The following is an 8778-nucleotide window of genomic DNA, read 5'->3' as shown; positions in this document are numbered from 1 at the left end:
ACCCTTCTTAATTTCTCTTGGTTCGATATATCGAGTGTAAGTTTAACAAGAGTCGGACAAACCTAAAGATATCAATACACGATTTAAGTGGGGTGTATGAAAATGGAAGAGGGAGTCACATCTATTGTCCTAAGATGTGCATCATTTCTTTCGGTAAAAGTAAAACATAAATTTAATATATATTAATTATATATTTTCTGACCAATAAGAATAAAAAATTACATGAAATGGTACACATCTTATAATAAAGAGAGTTATGTTATAGAGGTGTGTCACTCGCTTAATGGTAATGTTTAGTGCACAATCATAAGATGTGCTATGTTATAGCGTTGAGCGATAAAATGTCAACAAGATAATAAATCTTGTGGAGCAGATGTGATAATATTATGTTAAATGAATAGACACATAAGAAAATATATATAAATAGAAATGAATGTATAATGGGAAATGAATAAGTGAATCGAGTAAGAACAATTGTTATAGTAAACAAAAAATAATTAATATGGACCATTCACTCATATTTGAATATTAGATATTAAAAAATAAGTGTATATGACTTTTAAATGATAGTTTGATCATAATTTACTTTTAATTTTAAATATATAGGTTGTATAGACCAAATTTATCGTATTTATAGTTTTTATCTAGGGTAACTATATAGATCATTATATCATATTTGAATATTAAATATTAAAAAAATTATATGGATAGATTCATTTTACATGTATTTTTATACTACCAAAAATATATTCTCACTTTTTAGGTAAGGAATTAATTTTTTTAGATGAGTGGTTGTCGCTCTCAAGAATCAAACTCTTAAATTTTTTATTATTCTGGGGATCTGAGTGAACCTTGCACCTCTAAATCAATGTTTGATGGTAGTTCACATGTATTTGGTCATATGCCTAAAGATATTATTACCACTATTTATAAATAAAAATGTGGTCCTTTTTATATGATTATTTTCAATTTTTATAATAATAATTGTGGTTACTTAATTCATTTCATATATATTAGGCATTGACCTAAAAATATTATTACCCATGTTGATTGATTTTGTTATCAAAATATTTTTTATTTATTGACTAGATAGAAAAATATTAATTGAGTGAAATAAAAAAAATTGATATCAATGAAATGTTATCTATGGCAATAAGACCTTACTAGATTTTGAAGTATCAAATTAGGTTAAAAGTGAAAGGTTTAGTTTATAATATATATATATATAAATAAAGATAACCAATAAAATCTTAACAATACATTAAAATTTAATTCTAAACGATAGAATAAAAACATAAATACACTCCTCCTTACCATATATATATATATAGTGAAGAATAATATTTTTGAAAGAATAAACCAATTTCATGATTGACCACATTACTTTAGTCACTTACCCAGTGTTGTTAGAACTGGATCGGACCGGACAGTCCGACCGGTTTGACCGCTGACCGGACTTGAAAACGGTTCTGGTTTGCTGTCTTAACCGAATGAGAGTTGGACCGCTTTGAACCGGAAAAAATCCGGTCCAACCGTGGTAAACCCGGTTAAACCGGATTAACCCGGGAAGTAAACCGGACAGCTCACTTAAAAATAAAAATAAAATGAGACAATGTTCTAATATTTTGTTTTACTACGGTCCAAAAAAGATAAAGAAGTATTATTTCAATATAATTATACATAATTATTAATTATATAACTATATATTTATAAATAAAAATTATTAATTATGTACGAAATCACCCGGTCAGACCGGACGGTTTAACAGTTTAAACCGGTTAAACCTAATACGAGACCTCTGCCAGTTTGACGTCCGGCTCGGGTTTCACAACACTGCTTAAAACTATTCAAAACAATCTTATTAATATATGAATAATATTGTTTGACCAAAATGAATGTATATTGTCAACATTAAATTTTGTTCTAAACTATTAATTATTGATATTACTTATATTTATTATATAATTCTAAATTCAAATCTCTCATCAATTATCTTTAATTACTAGGCTATATACAGTTTTGAATGGTTTTCATATGAAAAATACAATGAATTTTTCAACTAATATTAATAGTGGATAAAATATACTTTTGGTCCATTTGTTATTTTTTGCCACTGCCATATAATTCGGATAATAAAATATCTCATCGTATAATGATATAACTATATCTTAAATATATTTATTATTTAATATGTGTCTTATTTTATCTTTTTATAATATATTTTAAAATGTAAATTTTTACATAGAAGAAAAATAAAACACATGTCAATCAATGAATAAATTTAAGAAGATAAATTATCACCTAATATAAAAAAATATTTTATTCTCTTATTATATTACATGTCTCTTTTGAATCGTATCACATTGATAAGTGTACCGTATGTCTATTTTCATCCATTTCACATAATATACTTATTCAGGGCGTGAACAAGAAATTTAACGAAGAAATTAACTTCATAATGGAAACAAATTTACTAAAAGTCAAAAAGTTTATTTTTTGTCAAAATTATTTATTAGGAGTTTTTAAAAAAATAACAAAACACTTTAGCATATGCTCTTTTTTTATGCTTGTTCTAACCGAATACCTTATGGTTGGTAGAATATTCCAAGCCACTTGGGAAACCAGCTTTGTTACATAGAGAATAAAGTATTTCCTCATACCAGGAGATAATTTATCTCCTTCAACCAATAAAAATATGATAAGTGTATTGTTATATGTTGTTTTAGAAATATTTTTGTAAAGAATAATTAAATATGGCACATGTCATGTTTTTATTGATTGGAGGAGATAACTTATCTTCTTATACGAGGAGATACATTATTCTCTATTATAAAATGTCATAACACTATATGATTATAGAATGAATAATTCTAAATATTCTAATTCATTAGATAAATAGGGTCAAATTTTTGTCATAATTACTAAATAAGAAATTAATATTTTTATTAAATATTTCCTTTATTTAATATATCAGTGCAATTTTAAGAGAGACTATTAATTAGGACTTATATAGCAAAACTCTCAAAGCAAAAACAAATTATAATGAGTCAATTAAGTGATAAATATGATTGAATTTTGACTTTTAAGATACATCCTCTATCATGCATAAAAATGGGTAAGAAATTAATGTGTGTGTATTGTATTGTGAAATTTTTTATACTATGAGCAAATTATCTGTCATTCTTACTTAGAGGCTAATAATTTTTTAGAATAAATAATTCAGAATAATGTATATAAATTTTAATACTAAAAATGATACATTGTCTAATAAATTTATCAAAAATATTTCAACATGTAAAAGTAACATGTGTCAATTTGTGAATTTTTAGTTTGATTTGTTAGAAGAATACAACATGAGTATAAAACTTATGTACTGTCATTATAAAGATTTATGTATAATCAGTGTATCATTTACCATTCATTTGTATTACTTTTATTTAAGAGTTAATGATAATTAAAAATGAATAACAAATAATATAGTGACATTGTAAAAAACTCTTACATTATTAATATATGCATTTTTTTATAATATAACATTACTCAATAGATATTATTTATCCATGCCAATTATTATTAGTTTACATAGTCTCACCAGCTTAATATTGCATTAATTATTTGATATAATAAAATTAATCATTAATATAACTTGAATGAATTGACTAGGCGAAAATTTTATCATATTAGGATTTGTTAATTCTTATTTTTTAATTTCAAATTTATTATATATTAAATGTCATATTTTATTTATTAATTACTTTCAATGTAATTTTGTAATATTTAAAATTGCACATGACCAATAAAGCTATTCATTAAACTTTTTCTAGTTTTCCTAAAAATAAATTTCCAAATATTATTTACCAAAAAATTACACCACCACCTCACTTACTTTTTTGAGTCAATTATACTCACTTTCTCTTTGAAATGAAATTACATAAATCATTATTCTTTTTTACACATACACAAACACCATAATTTATATATATGGATTACAATGACTACACGTGTGAAAGAGATAAGTATAATCTTTTAAACAAAAAATGATGATAAGTGTAATTAAGTTAAATAAAATATATTATATTGTGGTAACAATTCCAAATACTATCCAAGTCAATACTTTAATTATTTTTGCTTTATTATAATATAATATAAGAGTAATTTAAACAATATTTTATTAGAATTATTGATGCATTTTGTAACAAACCAAAAATAATGAAGAGACGTTGACTCTTATACTATTTTATTTTGTCTCCATAATATATCGTATTTTTATTAACTTGATTACACTCACTATCCATATTATCTTTTTAAAGATGACATTTATTTCCTTAGGTGTGAACGGTGGTTTATGGTAGCCGATCATTGTGTCAAAAATAGTGATTGTTGGTAACAAGGATGGACGAGAATGATGGTTTCTATCATATGAACAAATGTTACCAATGGTTGGGGTATATATCACATCGTTACCTTCTTGGTGGATATGGGTGAAAGTTCAGAGAAGAGATGATGAATGAGGTTTGGCATAGAGAGAGAAATTTTATTTTTTATTTTAAAATATCATAGTTACTAAATTAATTCTTCATAAAACTGATCTCTAACGGTGCTTAAAGGGTATTTTTGTTCAATACTTTTGGTACATATTGCTAACATGCTCGTAACTAAAAAAGGAGGTTCCCCATGTTAATAAACCCCCACCACACACACATATATACTTACACCCAAATTAAGTTACATTCAATATTATTCATTCATTTTTAAATTCAACCGACCAAATGGGTATAATGAGTGAAAGAGGAGATGAGAGGAAAAAAAATGAATATTAGATGACTTTTAAGTTTCACTCATTTGATCCATTCAATTTAAAGAATGAATTGATGAGATTAAGTGTAACTAATAATAGGAGACCCACTTACTCTGAGAGTAATTTAAAAAATATATTCTATATCTTTGTCATACTTTCTATGCAAATATAACAGTTCACGTGATTTGAATTACTTAGTATATCTGAACCATTAAATTTTTATACAATTATGATTAAAATGTGTAGTAACTTTTTTCATTCATATATATATATATATATATTTGCCCAGTAACATCATGTCATTATAACTTCTCTCCCTTCAAACAATCATCTCGAAATTAAATATTATCATTCTACATTTCAAATCACAATAATATCACTATTATTCATCTCCATAGTTTATTTCCGTCCATCATCATGTCACATGTCAACTTCTCTTTATTCCACAAATTGGAATTCAAACAACTCTAAGTACTCCCATCCTACATTTGAAATTTGGGATTCAAAATATATCATTATTTTCCATTTCCTCAAAATTCTAAATAGTGTTAGAGAATTATAGTATTTTTTCATAGGATGACGAGATGAATTATTAAAATTGTATTAGAAAATAGGACACATGTAATATGTGTTTTTTTTGTTTTTGAAAATATTTTTATAAAAAATGATTAATTATAACTCATTTATGATTTTAGTGATTGAAGAAATATAATTTATCTTTTCCTTATATGAAGAGAATGAAGAAAGAGAAAAAATGAGAAAGAAAGATGTGAGAAATAGAATAAATTTTATATTGTTTAATATGAAAGAAAGATGAAAAAAATATAGATATAATATTTTGAATGATAAAAACATCCCTACAATAAAAAGAATATGAAAAATATATTTTATTACTAATTAAAAATCTAAGATTTACAACTTTAACATTTATTGTACAAATTATATTATTGTAATTCTACAAAATATTTATGAATTGAAAAAATGTAAAAGAAAAATAATGGTGGAGAAAAACGTGTAAATAAATTATAATATAATATATACTTATTTAATATGTTGTTTTATTTCTAATATCTTAATACTAAATATGAGAGATCCTTTATTTCTCTTTCTACAAGAGAGTGTTAAGTTATCATTCTATAATTTTATAAATGCTAATATTTATATTTTATGCGTGTAATACTAATATTTATGTGTTGTCAGTGTAAATATTTATACACAGTTAATATATTATTCACATCATTCATTTTTTAAGAGTCAATGATGATAAAGCACGAATAATGGATAATGCAGTGATAATATATAAAACTTTTTATGTAAAATATGTCCCAAATATTAAATAAAAATAAGGTTTATTATAAATAATAATTTTAATCTAATGTCATGATATTTAGCATTTGATTCCTATATCTATTGAAGAATGTTTTATTGAGGGACATTGCCCATTATCATTATTTTTCTAATTATTTGCTTACAGTTTAGTAGAATAATTTTTATCATATAGATTATGTAACTAAAATGAAATACAAATCAAGCTATCATCTTTAGTATTCTCACGAAATATATAAGTAGAATTTCGACAAACTAAGATAATTAAAATAATGATTTATTGTTTATTGAACAAATATAAATTTTACAACCTGAATATAAAATGTGTTAACTTTATGTTTAATATGCCATTGCAGATTAAGAAAGCAAGAATGATAGAGAATTTTAATTTACAATATAGCATAATATGTACAAGGGTTATACTTTTATCCCTCATCTTTGTGTGGGCAATATAAATATATATATTTATAATAATTCAAAAAAGAATTGATAATAAAATGAAAAAAAAAATGAGTGTCATTGATGTGTGTCAAAGGGTAGCTTATAATTTGGAAGAATATATCACCAATAATATTAGTCTAGTAATATAAGATTCCACTAAATTATCAGGGTGACTATAAAGTTAAATAGTCGATTTCAATAAGCGACATTTGCTGGAAGGAACAATCATGTATCCATAAAAAGATTAATTTATTACATATAGGTGGGGATATATTGGTAGTAAAAGAAAAACCTTTCATCAAGTCAACAATATTGTGGAAGTCACATCTCCAAAAATAATGGGGTGCCATTACACTAAGCTTTAGAATGCCACACCTATTTTTGATTAGCCTTGAGAATGTGGGTACATCTATTCCTTCATTATCATATTTTATTTTTCTATTTGAATTTATACTTCCTTTGAGGAGTTTATTATTTAAGAACTATGTTTTAAAAGCTAAGTAACAAAAAAGGAATGGAAAAAATAAGAATAAATAAAAAAAAGTCAAATAGTGTAGTATATTTGGCATAACATTGACTTGGAAAGTTTGATTAAATTCTAATAAAATATGTTGAATTTCATGTATATTTAGCATAACATTGACTTTAAATGAATACTGAATTTGAAAGACTAACTCCAACTCAAGAATCTTATGGAAAACTCATCTTGAATAATAATGGATGCCAATACTAATCCCAAAAAACTAAAAAATGAAAATGAATTTAAGGTGAGGGAGATATCCATTTACCCTAAATTAAGTTATATTAACTCTTACATTATAAGTAACTTTTCATAAAAATTAAATATCACTTATCTTAAATTTGAAAATAAAAACATATTGATTGTCTAGGTATATTTGAAAACAAGAGAATGATCAAAATTAAAATATATTTACACATGATTTTTTTAAAAGTTAAATCTTGACAATTAACCAACTTTTAATTTTCACTATCTATATATTATTGACTTAGATATATTATTCTCACAATTTTTATATGATAAATTTCTCACTTGAGTAATTCCTTATATATCAAATAACTTCAAAGACATGTACAATGGTAATCTTAATGTATATAAATGAAGTACTAAATAATTTAATATTTTTATAAAAATGATACATGATATAAATAAGATAAAACACTAAATCGAGACATTGATTTTATTAAATTTATTTTAAATAAAATATTATTAGTAAAATTCAATGTTGTGATGATTAGATCGGGTGATTCGACCAGTTTATTGTTGACCAGTCTTGAATAAGGGAAATTCGATTTGGTTATGTTAAACCTAGTTAAACTGAAATAACTCGAGAATCGACTCAGACAGTCCACTTAAAATTAAAAAAAAAAAGAAACACACTAATACTAAATTTTGTTTTATTTCAATCAAAAAAGATAATATATATTACTTAAATATAATTATATATAATTACTAATTATACAAAGTTTTGCATTTATAAATAATCGTATATTTATAAATAATTATTAATTATATATGATATTATCTAATCCAATGAGATAATTTAACCAATTAAGCTACATAAGGACCTCTTCTAAATTAATTTTTGACTCGAATTTATAACATCATTACAAATAAGACCAATTCAAATAGTTGATTCTTAAATTTAGTTTACATAAAATATTATCAACAATATAGGAATTAAAAAGAGTAAACTACATTGATATCCTTGAGTTTTAATGTATTGTATAAATCACTCCTCCATTTTTTACACTTGCATAAATCACTCTTAATTATACACGTATATTATATTGACTTTCCTTGCAAGTAGTATTGACAATTAGAATTGTCCATACTCACATAATGTCGGCCTAAATTAGGGCGAGCATGAACATGCCCATTTTTAAGTAGGACATGAAATGTCACGTGTAACGCCCTGAAAAATACTTCTAAAAAACATTGCGGAAAAATGGGTAATTTTTTTTTTGAAATGAAGAGATTGTATAAAATTGTTTCCTTTTTAAAACCTTCCTTTTCCGGGACATCACTTTAAGTAACTCAAATGCGGAAAATCAACTTATCGTTATTGAATGATAACTTAACCTGATTCACAATTTCCTGAATAACACAATGCATATAAACGGTTAAGTCATCTTTAGTTCATACAAACTAAATCAACAAAGGCGGAAACTACATCACCATTAACATATACAAA

This window comes from Lupinus angustifolius, chromosome LG18 (genome assembly GCF_001865875.1).
Source record: "Lupinus angustifolius cultivar Tanjil chromosome LG18, LupAngTanjil_v1.0, whole genome shotgun sequence".
In the NCBI taxonomy this organism is placed as follows: Eukaryota; Viridiplantae; Streptophyta; class Magnoliopsida; order Fabales; family Fabaceae; genus Lupinus; species Lupinus angustifolius.
This window is presented reverse-complemented; position numbering follows the sequence as displayed.